Below are 17,130 nucleotides of genomic sequence, written 5' to 3'. Positions count from 1 at the left end.
ATGCAGTTTACTTATGCCCTTGGCTTTGCACATGTCTGATCCTACAAACACCACTTCCATTTTATGATGTGTTGCTGCCACTAATGACTTCATGAGGCAGACAAAATATAGTTCATTATGGCCAGTTCTGGCCACGTTGTCTCTAAGTGGCTCATGGTCAACTAATTTTTGAAAGATAAATCATTCTCTGCTGCAAATGGCATAACTATGTTTCTGAACCCTAGTGAGCTACATTGTGAATCATAGATTGAAATTTACCATAGACCCACCCAGCGTCTTTTCCCACCATACCTCCCTCTGTACCATAAGGTCTGCCTGGTCATAGGGTACAAGTGGCGGGGGTGCTTTCAATAGAACTCTTCCTTACTCTGGCCCAACTTAAAGCTGGCAACCTTTGTGTCCTCTAGAATATGAGTTGAGGCAGAATTCTCAAATGTGGCTATCTTTAGAACCCAAAGAAGCCGATCAGGCATTGCCTTTTCTTCTTCGTGGTGAAAGATGTGGCTGGGCGCGGTGGTTCACACCTGTAATCCTAGCACTTTGGGAAGCCGAGGAGGGTGGATCACCTGAGGTCAGGAGTTTGAGACCATCCTGGTCAACATGGTGAAACCCCGTCTCTACTAAATATACAAAAATTAGCCAGGCGTGATGGTGTGTACCTGTGGTTTCAACTACTTGGGAGGCTGATGCAAGGGAATCGCTTGAACCAGGGAGGCGGAGGTTGCAGTGAGCCGAGATTGTGACACTGCACTCCAGCCTGAGCAACAGAGCAAGATTCTCAAAAAAAAAAAAAAAAAAAAAAAAAAAGAAAAAAGAAAAAAAAAAAAAAGAAAAAGAAAGAAAAGAAAAGAGAAAGATGTGTAATGCAATAATTTTTTTCATTACTTTGGAGAGGATGTCCTGGCATGCACAGACCACTGAATCTCTGAAGCTTCACTGATTTTGCAGCCCCCTGAGTCACTGGAAAATGTATGTCCCACCTCTGGGGTGCATGTGTCTTATCAAGGCTTCCAAGGTCCTTTTCACTCCTTGCTCATCTGATTAGATCAAATGATCATTGAAAGAGTGAACTAATGCCATGTTATTTGGGTTGTCCAGACAATCTATTTTTCTTTGGACTAAAATATTACAAAGGATGGGAGAATTGGCCGGGCGTGGTGGCTCAAGCCTGTAATCCCAGCACTTTGGGAGGCCGAGGCGGGCGGATCACGAGGTCAGGAGATCGAGACCACAGTGAAACCCCGTCTCTACTAAAAATACAAAAAAAATTAGCCGGGCGCGGTGGCGGGCGCCTGTAGTCCCAGCTACTCAGGAGGCTGAGGCAAGAGAATGGCGGGAACCCGGGAGGCGGAGCTTGCAGTGAGCCGAGATCGCGCCACTGCACTCCAGCCTGGGCAACAGTGTGAGACTCCGTCTCAAAAAAAAAAAAAAAAAAAAAAAAAAAAAAAAAAAAAAAGGATGGGAGAATTAACATGGTCTTGGAGCAAGTCTGTTAATTTATATAATTATCTGTCCTAAGTAAATGCAAACTGTTTTTAGTTCTTTTTGATAGTGATGCAAAAGAATCCATTTGCAAGATAAAGAACCAGATGCCACGCATCTGAGCCCATGTTAATATTTGCCAGCAGATGTTCTACATCTGGCAGAAGCAGCTGCAATTGGTGCTGCTGCTTGGCTGAGATTCCAAGAACTACGCTCGCGTAACAGCAGAATCTTCCAAATTCCTTGCCAGGATCTAAAATCCATATAATGGGAAAATACTTTTTTTTTTTTTTCTTTTTCTGAGATGGAGTCTTGCTCTGCCACCCAGGCTGGAGTGCACTGGAGTGATCTTGGCTCACTGCAACCTCTGCCTCCCAGGTTCAAGCGATTCTCTTGTCTCAGCCTCCTGAGTAGCTGGGATTACAGGCACATGCCGCCATACCTGGCTAATTTTTTTATATTTTTAGTAGAAACGGGGTTTCACCATGTTGCCCAGGCTCATCTCAAACTCCTGAGCTCAGGTGATCCACTCTCCTCAGCCTCCCAAAGTGATAGGATTACAGGCGTGAGCCACCATGCCCAGCCAGGAAAATGCTCTTATATCAATAATTTCTCCCTTCACCTTACTTTATGTTCCATGCCTTCCCACCCCACTTTTGCCTCCCTTCCAGGGCATTCAGAATCCAGGTCCACATGTTCTCTTCTGGATCCTGGGGGTACATAGTGGCTCCATCCAGCATCTCCTCTGAGAAGAAGACAGGCACCACCTCTACTGCTGGCCATTATGCAAATGACCAAATAGAGGTCACAATTTATGCAGCAAGTTATGTCATAACCGAAACCTAGTTATTAGCATAATGGCCAGCAGAAGAGGTAAGGCTTATCTTCTGTTGTCTTGGAAGGCAAATGAGTCCACATAATCTTCAGGCAAGAGGGAAAATACCTTTCCCTGGCAAAAACAGGCCAGGTCTTTCAAGGGGTTCAAGATTTTCAAGTGCATTGACCCAGATTTATCCACCCCAAATGTATAGGTTCCAATACTTCCCAACCAGTGCCCTGACCTTGGCATAGCAGACATGCCTAGACTGACAGTTCAACCTTCTCTGGTGTTCTATTACTCCTGTAACTGTGCTTTGGCCCTAATCTTTTTTCTGTCCTGTAGATAATGGATATGAGTCTCAGCCAAGGAGGCCCTCAGGGTTTCATGTCCTACCTCTGGGGTGCGTATGTCTTACCAAGGCTTCCAAAAGACATCTCACTCCTTGCTCACCTGATCAAATCAACATAATGTCATTGATTAGATCAATATGATGTCATCAATTAAAGAATTGATGATCAGGGCTGCATGTGGTGGCTAACGCCGGTAATCCCAGCACTTTGGGAAGCCAAAGCAGGTGGATCACATGAGGCCAGGAGTTTGAGACCAGCTTGACCAACATGGTGAAACCTCGTCTCTACTAAAAATACAAAAATTAGATGGGTGTGGTGGTGCATGTCTGTAATCTCACCTACTTGGGAGGCTGAGACAGGAGAATCACTTGAGCCCAGGAGGAGGAGGTTGCAGTGAGCCGATATCATGTCACTGCACTCCAGCCTGGGTGACTGAGTGAGACTGTCTCAAAAAAAAAAAAAAAAGAATTGATGATTAATCATTTTCAGCCTTTCATTAACTTTCTGGAAAGCATCAATAGCCCCTGGTAATAGCTATGTGACTCTATAGTCTTTATAGTTACTTTTTCTTCAATTCTCAAGCCACCAATGACTTCCTTCACCATTTACCACCCAGTTCACCAATACCCCCACAGCTGGGCAATCAGTGCTTCAGTTCCGGACAAGGGATCTGGGCACCCTAACTCTGCATCCACCACAGTCTTCACCATCACTGTCATTATCTTCATTTGTTAAATTTTATCATGTACGGTCATTGCGCTAGGGGTGGAAACTAATCTTTATGGAGCACATACACATGTTAAGCATTGAGATATTATTATTCTACCTTCTTTTTTTTTTTTTTTTTTTTTTTGAGACAGAGTCTTGCTCTGTCGCCCAGGCTGGGGTGCAGTGGCCGGATCTCAGCTCACTGCAAGCTCCGCCTCCCGGGTTTAGACCATTCTCCTGCCTCAGCCTCCCGAGTAGCTGGGACTACAGGCGCCCGCCACCTCGCCCGGCTAGTTTTTTGTATTTTTTAGTAGAGACGGGGTTTCACTGTGTTAGCCAGGATGGTCTCGATCTCCTGACCTCATGATCCGCCCGTCTCAGCCTCCCAAAGTGCTGGGATTACAGGCTTGAGCCACCGCGCCCGGCCTATTATTCTACCTTCTTATGTAATCTTTCTGGAAAAGAAAAAGATACGTGAAACTCAGAGAGTTGAGGTAATTTGCTCAAGATCACTCAGTTGGTGAGAGTTGAGCCTACAACTTTATGTCGCTGAAACCCGTTACGACATAATGCTTTCCATTCTAGAATTCATTTTTATTATTTATTTTGTTTATTATTATTATTTCTTGAGATGTAGTCTTGCTCTCTCGCCCAGGGTGGAGTGCAGTGGCACGATCTTGGCTCACTGCAACCTCTGCCTCCTGCGTTCAAGCAATTCTCCTGCCTCAGCCTCCCGAGTAGCTGGGATTATAGGAGCCCACCACCACGCCTGGCTAATTTTTGTATTTTTAGTAGAGATGGGGTTTCATCATGTTGGTCAGGCTGGTCCCGAACTACTGATCTCAGGCGATCCACCCGCCTTGGCCTCCCAAAGTGCTGGGATTACAGGCGTGAGCCACTGCACCTGGCCTCTGTTCTAGAATTTTCAAAGTTGGCTTAAAATAGAACCATCACCATCATAAGGAAAGTGCTTCCTGAAACATTCCCCCAGCAGCTCCAGTGTTAGGGCCCTACGTGCACAAAACCTCTATCCTTTATGCTGGAGGGACCCCCAACATCTTATTAAAACAGACTCTGCGCCTGAGATTCCCCCAAAGTACAAATAACCCAGCTCCCAACCCCTTTTCTCACAGGTACAACCATTGGAAAAAAAGGCCAAGAGGCCCAGACTGTGGCCGGGCAGGCTGTTTCCAGATCCTTGCCTGCCAGAGGGAATGAGCTGTGGCCTTTTTCCCAGCTCCCGCCATACACTGCCAGAAAGCCCAGCTTCTCCTGCTCTGTGACTCAGCCTTGCAGGTGTTTGCATCTCACCCCCACGCCACCACCCGGGATGAAGAATGATGTGCTCACATCAGGAGGCATTAACGGCTTAGTAATTCCTTAGACACAGGAAAGTAGAAAAAGGGAGGGGGGGAAATCTAATGTGATAGGTGAGGGAGTCTGGAAGCTGGCTGGGGAAGGACTGCAGGCCTTCCTAGAGGTAGCCAGCTGTCAAATTCCTTTTTTCAAGAGCTAGAGGCATTTCTTGTTTTCAGCATCTGTTGCGCTCAGGATCTGCCTGGACCTGAAGGAAACTGGGCATTAGTCCTGTTGTCTACTAGGAAACCCACTTCTAGCACCTTTAGAGGTTGGAGGAGGTTGCAGCAGTGACCTCCCACAAGAGTCTGCTGCTCTGAAGCCCTGGGAATGTATCAGCTTTGACTCCAGCCTTAATGCAAGATGAGGCAGACACGTCTCAGCTCCCTGATGCTGGGAGTTTACTTCTTGCCAGTGAACTTCAGCTTTCTAACTGTAAAAATGAAGACATGTTATTGTCCAGCCTGGGCAGCATAGCAAGATCTCATCTCTTAAAAAATGGAGACAATTATTTTGGCTTCACAACAATATAAATTTTATTTGTTTATTTATTTATTTTTTGAGACAGAGTCTTGCTCCGTCATCCAGGCTGGATTGCAATGGCATGATCTCGGCTCACTGCAACTTCGACTGCCTGGGTTCAAGCGATTCTCCTGCTGCAGCCTCCCAAGTAGCTGGGATTACAGGTGTGTGCCTGTGCCACCACGTCCAGCTAATTTTTGTATTTTTAGTAGAGATGGGGCTTTGCCATGTTGGTCAGACTGGTCTCAAACTCCTGACCTCAGGTGATCCGCCTGCCTCAGCCTCCTAAGGATTACAGATGTGAGCCACCATGCCCGGCAACAATATTCATTCATTCTTAATTCCCCAAATATTTATTGTATCTAACATGTGATAAGTGTACTAGTATGTTATAGGGATACAACAGAAAAGTAAAAACTAGACCAGGCCTGGTGGCTCCTGCCTGTAATACCAGCACTTTGGGAGGCCAAGGCGGGTGGATCACCTGAGTTCAGGAGTTTGAGGCCAGCCTGGCCAACATGGTGAAACCCCCATCTCTACTAAAAAAATAACAAAAATTAGCCGGGTATGGTGGCAGGCACCTGTAATTCCGACTACTCGGGAGGCAGAGGCAGGACAATTGCTTGAACCCGGGAGGCAGAGGTTGCAGTGAGCCACGATCACACCATTGCACTCCAGCCTGGGTGGCAAGAGCAAAACTCTAAAAAAAAAAAAGAAAAAAATACCCACAGCATCTCTTATGTCAAGCTACAGCTTAGTGGGGTAGCAGAGAGCTCAACTGTGCCACATGTGATGAAGGTCCATGGTGCTGGGAGAGAGTTTCTTTTTTTTTTTTTCTTTTTTTTTTTTTGAGACTGAGTCTGGCTCTGTCGCCCAGGCTGGAGTGCAGTGGCCGGATCTCAGCTCACTGCAAGCTCCGCCTCCCGGGTTTACGCCATTCTCCTGCCTCAGCCTCCGGAGTAGCTGGGACCACAGGTGCCCGCCACCTCGCCCGGCTAGTTTTTTGTATTTTTTAGTAGAGACGGGGTTTCACCGTGTTAGCCAGGATGGTCTCGATCTCCTGACCTTGTGATCCGCCCGTCTCAGCCTCCCAAAGTGCTGGGATTACAGGCTTGAGCCACCGCACCCGGCTAGGGAGAGAGTTTCTTAGGGGATCTGACTCAGTTGATGTAGAGGAAGGTCAAGGAAGTTTTCCTAAAGTGATATTTGAGCTCATGTGGTGTTAACCAGGCAAAGCAAGGCAATGGCATGAGGTGGGAAGAGGGGGCAGGGCAGTGTTTGAGGCAATGGTAATAGCTTTGGAAAGAGGGAATATGGTTTGTTTAAGAAAGTGCTAGAAGCCAGCGTGCTGGCATGTGACTGTAGTCTCAACCACTGAGGAGGCCAAGGTAGGATGATTGCCTGAACCCAGGAGTTTAAAGCCAGCCTGGGCAACATAGGCCCCATCTGTTAAAGAAAAAAAAAAGAGAGAGAAGGGAAGAAAGTACTGGAGGCCACTGTGTCTGGGACCTCCAGGAGGAAAACCATGCGGAATGGGGCTGAGGTCTCAGGGGCCCTGCAGTGTGATTTTTATTATAAAGTCCATGCAAACCACTGAAACCACCTAAGCAGAGAATAATGGATTCAATTTTCAGTTTAAAAAAATTGCTCGGGGAGGACTGTGGAGAATAGACTGGAGGTGGGGCTATTGTTGTTTAGCGGAGAAAAGTTGGAAGTTTGGCTTAAGAAGATCAATGGCACAGAATGAAATGTCTCTAAGTTTATGGCTTAAGCAACTGGAGTTCATGTTGAAGAGAGCTGAAGACATGGGTGTTGCTGAGCTGCCTGGGGAGAAAATATCTAGTAAGAAAAGAGGGGAGATAGGTCGGAGCCTATAGCAATTCTAATCATCAAAGACGGTAGAGAAGAGGCTGAGCCTGCCAATGAGACAGAAGTGAATTCTGTCAGAATTCTTCTGTCAGAAGAAGAGACAGGGGGTGAAACCAGAGGCTGTGTCTGATGGAATCAAGGTGTATGCCTCAAAGGAGGGACTGTCCCTCAAATCTTGCTGAGGGAAAATGCTATTTTTTTCTTTCTTTTTTTTTCCCCAGACAGGGTCTTGCTCTGTTGCTCAGGCTGGACTGCAGTGGCATGATCACAGCTCACTGCAACCTCAACTTCCCAGGCTCCAGTGATCCTCCCAACTCAGCCTCCCACGTAACTGGGACCACAGTTGCACACCATCATGGCTGGCCAACTTTTGTGTTTTTGGTAGAGACAGGGTTTTACCATGTTTCCCAGGCTGGTCTGGAATCCCTGAGCGCAAGCCATCCACCCACCTCGACCTCCCAAAGTGTTAGGATTACAGCTATAAGCCACTATGCCTGGCCGCCCTTTTGTTCTTTTTTTTTTTTTTTTACACATGCAGGTCATTTAAGTACTGAGAAGGAGCTGATGTGTTTGGGTGATATTTGCAGATTGAATGGAATAAGGCATGGCTTCTTAAACTTCAATCATTTGTATATTATGCTAAGGGCATCTATAATAGCCCTGTAATACTATTACTTAACAGTTTTTCCCGGCCGGGTGCGGTGGCTCACGCCTGTAATCCCAGCACTTTGGGAGGCCAAGGAGGGTGTATCACGGGATCAGGAGATGAGACCATCCTGGCTAACACAGTGAAACCCTGTTTCTACTAAAAATAGAAAAAAACTAGCCGGGCGAGGTGGCGGCGCCTGTAGTCCCAGCTACTCGGGAGGCTGAGGCAGGAGAATGGCGGGAACCCGGGAGGCGGAGCTTGCAGTGAGCCGAGATCGCGCCACTGCACTCCAGCCTGGGCGACAGAGCGAGACTCCGTCTTAAAAAAAAAAAAAAAAAAAAAAAGTTTTGCCTTAAATTACTTAATTTCTTTTTAACATGGCACATTTATTTTGAAAGTTTTTTTTTTTTTTTTTTTTTTTTTTTTGAGACAGAGTCTGGCTCTGTCGCCCAGGCTGGAGTGCGGTGGCCGGATCTCAGCTCACTGCAAGCTCCGCCCCCCGGGTTCCCGCCATTCTCCTGCCTCAGCCTCCCGAGTAGCTGGGACTACAGGCGCCGCCACCTCGCCCGGCGAATTTTTTGTATTTTTAGTAGAGACGGGGTTTCACCGTATTAGCCAGGATGGTCTCGATCTCCTGACCTCGTGATCCGCCCACCTCGGCCTTCCAAAGTGCTGGGATTACAGGCGTGAGCCACTGCGTCCAGCCAAATAAATATTATTTTTAAATAAAAGCACCACTGGTTACTTTAGATACCATATTGTTGTCCCAGTTGACAAAGACCCCCATAACCTGGCCTGTGTCTAACTCTCTTCTGTTCCTGTGTACCCTTTCTAAAATAACAAGGAGGTTCACAGTCTGCAGACTATGATATGGGGAATGAAAGATAGCTTAGGAATGGAGAAAAAGGGGAAGGCAGGAGAGGTTGTGGAAAAGGTTTATGTTTTTTTTTTTTACATTTATTTTTGTAGAGACAGCATCTTGCTATGTTGCCCAGGCTGGTCTTGAACTCCTAGGCTCAAGTTATTCTCTTGACTTGGCCTCCCATAGTGCTGGGATTATAGGTGTGAGTCACTGCACCTGAGTGGAAAACGGTTTTTCTTCAGTCATTGACATCGTCAGCATGTCCTGTTTGGCCTTGTCTGGTTCACTGGGAGCCTCCAAGATTCTCTCTATGACAAGGAAAGGATTAGATGTAAAGAGGAGAGATTCAGAGATATATGTCCTATCTACTCAGACTGGGCCATCCCTATCTAAACCTTCCTGCTCATCACACATAGTCATTGACCCCTGGAACAGGAAATTGAGGGACGGAGAAATCTAAGGAAAAAACAGAACTCCTAAATATGACTCCTCACATCTAAGGTCAAGTGCAAATCCCAGGCAGGACTCTTCGTGGTCTGACCTCAAGCCCTCTAACTCTGTGTCTCATCCTGCACAACACACCCTCCAGCCCAGCTCCTCCTTGCCCCACTAGCACCCATTCCAATTTCTTCCTCCAAACCTTGAATTTTTATCCTTGCATCTTAGATGCTCTTGGTGTTTCCTTTCCATCTTGCACGGATCTTACTCCAGGGAATATCTTTTATCCTAAAATATCTCCTGTAGTTATGGCATTGACAGGTGCATTTATATTTAACTTTGAATGTGCTCATGGGCTCAGTGAATATGAATGGATTTGGCTTACTCTCAACCAATAATTAGTGAGGATTGTGCGATATGCAAAGATGTGCTTGATAGAGCCGCTTCGCTCATTGGGGAGGTATGAGTGGATCGTTTCTTCTCTGTTTATGTTCTCAATTGTGCATCAACTGGGTTATTTGTTTCCAGCCTCTGGAGCTCTGTTTAAGCCAAGAACACAGCTGGGAATGTTCCTCTCCTGGGTGGCAAGTGTTACAGAATGATTCAAATCATGGAATAGCACGTACTTAGAACCATCCAAGGGCTGCCAGGCCACCTTTAAATCTCTCTCTTTAAAGTGTTAGCTTTTTGGTATACGGATTTTTGGTGTTTTGGTGAATAAAATTACTAATACAATCTACTTTGGAGATATACATACATATATATACAATATATATTTAGACAGAGTCTTGCTCTGTTGCCCACTTGCTCTGTCTCCCAGGCTGGAGTGCAGTGGTGCAATCTTGATTCACTGCAACCTCCACCTCCCGGGTTCAAGCAATTCTCCTGTCTCAGCCTCCCAAGTAGCTGGGACTACAGGTGCGTGCCACCATGCCTGGATAATTTTTGTATTTTTATTAGAGACAGGGTTTTACCATATTGGCCAGGCTGGTCTCGAACTCCTAACCTCAGGTGATCCACCCATCTGGGCCTCCCAAAGTGCTGGGATTATGGGCATGAGCCACTGTGCCCAGCCTGGACTGATATATTGGATTAAAAATTTGAATTATAGGCTGGTCATGGTGGCTCATGCCTGTAATCCCAGAACTTTGGGAGGCCAAGGCGGGCGGATCATGAGGTCAGAAGATCGAGACCATCCTGGCTAACATAGTGAAACCCCATCTCTACTAAAAATACAAAAAATTAGCCAGGTGTGGCATGCATCTGTAGTCCCAGCTACTTGGGAGGCTGAGGCAGGAGAATCACTTGAACCAAGGAGGCAGAGGTTGCAGTGAGCCGAGATGGCGCCACTGTACTCCAACTGGATGACAGGGTGAGACTTTGTCTCATAAAACAAACAAGCAAGCAAAAAAACCGCCTGGGCGACAGAGTGAGACTTTGTCTCAAAAATAAACAAACAAAAACACTTAAAAAATAAAAATTTGAATTATCTTCAAATGTGATGGGGCTATGTGCTTACCAAAAATAAAATAAAATAAAATAATAAAATAAAATAAAATAAAATAAAATAAAATACTACCGAGGTACACAAAGACTAAACTGCCCCTTGGACATGTGCATAATGGGTGAAATGTGCCCCCTCCCGCCCCTGCCCGGCTTCCTACCAAGGCCGCTGACTCTTCGTTGCCCTCTGCTGTTCCTCGTGTTGGCTACATCGAGTTACTGCAAATAGAAACAACTCTGCAAACTGACCAAGTGACAAATAATCACATTGAACAAATTTCCTGACTGGTTTTAACAGCATCGACATGAATGTTCCATTCTCAGTTACTGAAGATGAAATTCTAAACATTAACTAAAGTTAATACTTTCCAAAATTTCTCCCAAAATTGGTAAAAATTCGAATCAAAAATTCTGTTATGAAATAAAATACTTCTATTGCATTTCCCAGCCTAAAATTTGGCATTTCATATGATAGAATTAATTCTAGATAGTTCTTATTTCTTTTAAAATATTTGAAATATTATTTCTAATTTTTTCCAGAACACAAACTTTTTTTTTTTTTGTCACCCGTGCTGGAGTGCAGTGGCACAATCTCGGCTCACTACAACCTCCGCCTCCTGGGTTTAAGCGATTCTCCTGTCTCAGCCTCCCAAGTAGCTGAGATTACAGGCATGTGCCACCATGCCTGGCTAATTTTTTTTTTTTTTTTTTGTATTTTTAGTAGAAAAGGTTTCACCATGTTGGCCAGGCTGGTCTCGAACTCCTGACCTCAGGTGATCTACCTGACTAGGCCTCCCAAAGTGCTGAGATTACAGGCATGAGCCACTGCACCCGGTCTGAACTTACAAAATATATTAAAAATTCAGCAAGAAATACTCAAAATTGACAAGAGTTTAAAAAGCCATTTTTGATATGGTGATACATTTGAATGAGATGATTTTCCTGTGTAGCCTCATTTTGGGTTATGATTTGATGTATTTAAGCATTTCCTTTTTGTGCACTAAGCCTCCTGGCTGCTCACTTAATGCAGGCACTTCATGTGAGTTTAGTAGTTTATGGCTTAAAAATCTTTCTCCTCTTTTCTGAGTGCAGTGGTACAATCTTGGCTCACTGCAACCTACAATTCCAGAGTTCAAGTGATCCTCCCACCTCAGCCTCCTGATTAGCTGGGATTACAGGCGTGCGTCACCACACCTGGCTAATTGTTTTGTGTTTTTAGTGGAGACAAGGTTTTGCCATGTTGGTTAGGCTGGTCTTGAACTCCTGACTTCAAGTGATCTGCCCCCTTCAACCTCCCAAATTGTTGGGATTACAGGCATGAGCCATCATGCCTGGTCTCTTAAAAATGTTTTTGACACATTATCTCAGTTGATCTGCACAGAATTTCTGAGAGATGGTGTTTTTGTCTTTCAACCAGTTAGGCAGGTACCTCCGAGAAGATGAGCAATTTCCCCTAAGGAACTCAACTTAGAATATTAGAAACCCCCAAAATTTATATAATTCAGCTTTAATGCAATGTGTATTGGCTAGCATCGGTGATTTAACACTATTATTTTATCAAGCCCGGGCATTTCCATATAGTAGTACTTGGAACTCTCCCATGGGTCCTCCTCTTGCAATCACAGCATTTGACACTTTTGACTGGATGCTTTTTCATGGTAGCGAATATTTATTGAGCAACTGTTCTATACCAGTCCCAGTGCTAAGTGTTCCTGTGTATCCTCCACACTTAAGTCTCAGCGGTAACCTGCTCACTAATGGATCTCAAATCTATGTCTCCAGCCCAGGGCTCCCCCATTCCCATTTGGTTGCCTAACACCTGCTAGAAGGTGGAGAAAGAGTCATAGCAAGTACTGCAATCATCTGCCCACTATTAGAATATCTAAATACAAGGCCGGGCGCAGTGGCTCACGCCTGTAATCCCAGCACTTTGGGAGGCCGAGGCTGGCGGATCACAAGGTCAGGAGATCAAGACCATCCTGGCTAACATGGTGAAACCCTGTCTCTACTAAAAATACAAAAAATTAGCTGGGCGTGGTGGCAGGCGCCTGTAGTCCGAGTTACTGGGGAGGTTGAGGCAGGAGAATGGCGTGAACCAGGGAGGTGGAGCTTGCAGTGAGCTGAGATGGTGCCACTGTACTCCAGCCTGGGCCTCAGGGTGAGATTCCGTCTCAAAAAAAAAAAAAAAAGAATATCTAAATACTTGTCTTTCCACCTTTTACTGAGTCTGCAAGCTCCAAGAGAATCAGAGGCAGCACATTTTTCATTTGGCTATCCCTACAGTCAATTTAACTTTTAACACAGTGGTTTCTCAATGTTTATTGGCCTCAAGGTACATTGTATCTAGTATGTTTAAATCAAGCCAAGAAGGAAGAAATAAAATTGGTAACTTTGGCCACTAGATGTCACACCACACTTGATGGTCAACAGAAAATTCCTGGCCTATGTTATTCCAAATTTCACCTCGATTTTAGTATGAAAGCAAATCTTGTGTTACTGTATTCATTAATCTCAACTATTTGGAACAAAGTATCAATGAGACTTTTCTTGGTATTAGTGTCTTTTAATTACTCATTTTTATGGGAGGAGAGAATGTCTGGGGATAATGTACAAATAATTTGTAGTTGACTTAGGAATTTATCATGTGACATTTTCCCAGTCTGTTTGCCTTTTTAATTGTCTATCGTTAATATTAATTTGCATTCTGAGTACTGTGTGAGATAAATTAGGTGTAGTGAGGTAGGGATTAATCTGAAATTAACAATTTTATTAAGCAAAATTTTGCTGATGCCATCCTTGAAATTGAGTCCTTCAGTGGATTCTCGTTGCTTTTGTTTTTAAATTAAAATAATTTTTTTTGAGATAAAGTCTTGCTATGTTGCCCAGACTGGTCTCGAATTCCTGGGCTCTCCTGCCTCACTCTCCTGAGTGGCTGGTATTACAGGTGTGTGTCACCGTGCCCAGCTTCTGTTGCTTTTAGAAGGGCTGGCCAGGTGTGCTAGCTCATTCCTGTAATCACAGCACTTTGGGAGGTTGAGGCAGGAGGATCACTTGAGGCCAGGATTTCAAGATCAGCCTGGGCAACACAACAAGACTCCATCTCTAGAAAAAAAAAAAAAAAGGAGGACCAATATACTGAATGTGGCCTACCTGGCCCTGCCTGCTTGAAAACCTACAGAGCTCCTCCACCTCTCTCCTAGGACATGCCTCCTCCAGCTGTGCCAACCTTACCTGCCAAATGTGTTGGACCCTTCCCTCGTATTCCATCAGATTTCAGTTCAAGAGCCATTGCCTGATGGAAGATTTCCATGACCTGCCACTGTGCTATTGTCTTATGACTGCTGTAACAAATCACCCCAAATTAGCAGCTTAAGACAACACACCTTCTCTTATAGTTCTGGAGATCAGAAGTCTCAATGAACCCCACCAGGTTAAAATCAAGGTGTCAGCCTTTGGGAGGCTCTAGGGGAAGGTCTGTTTTCTTTTCTTTTTCTTTTTTTCTTCTTCTTTTTTTTTTTTTTTGAGATGGAGTCACATTCTGTCACCCAGGCTGGAGTGCAGTGGCACAATCTCGGCTCACTGCAAGCTCCGCCTCCCGGGTTCACGCCATTCTCCTGCCTCCGCCTCCAGAGTACTTGGGACTACAGGCGCCCATCACCATGCCCGGCTAATTTTTTGTATTTTCGGTAGAGATGGGGTTTCACTGTGTTAGCCAGGATGGTCTCGATCTCCTGACCTCGTGATCTGCCAGCCTCGGCCTCCCAAAGTGCTGGGATTACAGGCGTGAGCCACCGTGCCCGGCCTTTTTTTTTTTTTTTTGAGACAGAGTCTCACTCTGTTGCCCAGGCTGGACTGCAGTGCCATGATCTTGGCTCACTGCAACCTCTGCGTCCCGGGTTCAAGCGATTCTCCTGCCTAAGCCTCCTGAGTAGCTGGGATTACAGGTGCATACCATCACGCCCAACTAATTTTTATGTTTTTAGTAGAGATGGGTTTTCACCATTTTGGTCAGGCTGGTCTCGAACTCCTGACCTCGTGATCTGCCCACCTTCGCCTCCCAGAGTGCTGGGATTAGAGGCATGAGCCACCACACCCAGCTAGAAAGTCTGTTTTCTTGTCATCTCATTTCCAGAGGCTGCCTGCATTCCTTAGCTTGTGGCTTCTTTACATCTTCAAGACCAACAATCATTTCACTCCAGCCTCTGACTTCTGCTTCTGTGGTCTCATTCCCTTCCCTGACTCTCCTGATTCTTCATCATTTAAGAATCCTCGTGATTACATTAGGCACAGCCAGATAATCCAGGATCATTTCCCTATTTTAAGGTCAGCAGATTAGCATTCCTCTATTTTATTTTATTTTTTGTTTATTCACTCTATTTATTTATTTATTTATTGAGACAGAGTCTCGCTCTGTCGCCCAATCTGAAGTGCAGTGGTGCGATCTCGGCTCACTGCAACCTCTGCCTCCTGGGTTCATGTGATTCTCCTGCCTCAGCCTCCCGAGTAGCTGGGACTACAGGCATCCGCCACCATACCTGGCTAATTTTTGTACTTTAGGTAGAGACGGAGTGTCACCATATTGACCAGGCTGGTCTCGAACTCCTGACCACATGATCCACCTGTCTCAGCCTCCTAAAGTGCTGGGATTACAGGTGTGAGCCACCACACCCAGTCTATTTTATTTTTTAGAAATGGGGTCTCACTATGTTGCCCAGTCTAGTCTCGAACTCCTGGGCTCAAGCGATCCTCCTGCCTCAGCCTTCCAAATTCTGGGATTACAAGCATGAGCTACCATGTTTGGCCAGATGAGCATTCCTAATTCCATCTAGAATCCCAGTTCCCCCTTACCACATAATGTAACATATTGACAAGTTTTGGGGATTTGGATGTGAACATCTTTGGGGGCCATCATTCTGCCTACCATAGCTACCTAAGTTAAACACAAGATTTTAAGTTCTTGTAACTAACTGTTACAATTAATTTCATTTTTTTTCTCACCACTGTATCTCCACCCTCTAGCACTTTGCTCAGATAAATGCAAAATACAGGGTTGGCCAGTGAGAGATACATGGTGATTGTGATAGTATTTTCTTTTTTTTTTTTTTGGCCATTCTATTTTTGGCACATCATGTGTTTTTACATTTCTTTTTAACTTTTAGGTTTGGGGGTGCATGTGAAGGTTTGTTACATAGGTAAACACGTGTCATGGACATTGTTCTACAGGCTCTTTCATCATCCAGGGATTAACCCAGTACGCAATAGTCATCTCTTCTGCTCCTCTCTCTCCTCCCACTCTCTACTCGCAAGTAGACCCCCGTGTCTATTGTTTCCTTCTTTGTGTTTGTTCGTAAGTTCTTATCATTTAGTCTCCACTTATAAGCGAGAACACGTAGTATTTGGTTTTCTGTTTCTCTGCTAGTTTACTGAGGATAATAGCCACCACCAGCTCCATCCACGTTTCCACAAAAGACATGATCTTGTTCTTTTCTATGGCTGCCTAGTATTCCATGGTGTATCTGTACCCCTTCTCTTCTCTTCTCTTCTCTTCTCTTCTCTTCTCTTCTCTTCTCTTCTCTTCTCTTCTCTTCTCTTCTCTTCTCTTCTCTTTATTGATGGAGTTTCACTCTTGTTGCCCAGGCTGGAGTGCAGTGGCATGATCTCAGCTCACTGCAACCTCCGCCTCCCGGGTTCAAGTGATTCTTCTACCACAGCCTCTCGAGTAGCTGGGATTACAGGCATGCACCACCACGCCCAGCTAATTTTGTAGTTTTTAGTAGAGACAGGGTTTCTCCATGTTGGTCAGGCTGGTCTCAAACTCCCGACCTCAGGTGATCTGCCCGCCTCAGCCTCCTAAAGTGCTGGAATTACAGACGTGAGCCACCAGACCCAGCCACCACATTTTCTGTATCCATCTGCCATTGATTTACATTGATTCCGTGTCTTTGCTGTTGTGAACAGTGCTGCAGTGAACATTCGCATGCATGTGTCTTTATGGGAGAATGACTTACGTTGCTCTGGGTATATACCCAGTAATGGGATTGCTGGGTCGATGGTAGTTCTGCTTTTAGCTCTTTGAGGAATGACACTTCATGAATTGGCATGTCATCCTTGTGTGGGGCCATACTAGTCTTCTCTGTATTGTTCCAATTTCAGTATATGTGCTGCCAAAGACAGCACGTGATAACATTTTCTTTTCCTTTTTTTGAAACAGGGTCTTGCTCCATTGCCCAGGCTGGAGTGCAGTGGTATAATCAGAGCTCACTGCAACCTTCCTTTTGGGCTCAAGCAATCTTCTGCCCCAGGTTCCTGAGTATCGGGACTACAGACACTCACCATCACTGCTCAGATATTTTTTTTTTTTGGATATGGAGTTTTGATCTTGTTGCCCAGCCTGCAGTGCAATGGCTTGATCTCAGCTCACTGCAACCTCTGCCTCCCGGGTTCAAGCAATTCTCCTGCCTCAGCCTCCCAAGTAGCTGGGATTACAGGCATGCGCCACCAGCCCAGCTAATGTTGTACTTTTAGTAGAGAAGGGGTTTCTCCATGTTGGTCAGGTTGGTCTTGAACTCCC

General features: G+C 45.3%; 1 non-coding gene across 1 annotated transcript; it reads right to left on the bottom strand.

Annotated features, from left to right (window-relative positions):
* Positions 1-16,630: 16,630 nt before the first annotated feature.
* On the bottom strand, positions 16,631-16,736 carry LOC139360519 (U6 spliceosomal RNA). The gene has a single exon (XR_011617927.1). It is a non-coding gene; the product is annotated as a U6 spliceosomal RNA (small nuclear RNA).
* Positions 16,737-17,130: the final 394 nt, after the last annotated feature.

This window comes from Macaca nemestrina, chromosome 1 (assembly GCF_043159975.1).
Source record: "Macaca nemestrina isolate mMacNem1 chromosome 1, mMacNem.hap1, whole genome shotgun sequence".
In the NCBI taxonomy this organism is placed as follows: domain Eukaryota; kingdom Metazoa; phylum Chordata; class Mammalia; order Primates; family Cercopithecidae; genus Macaca; species Macaca nemestrina.
Note: the sequence above shows the minus strand (reverse complement) of the source record. Positions and strands in the feature narration are given on the sequence as shown.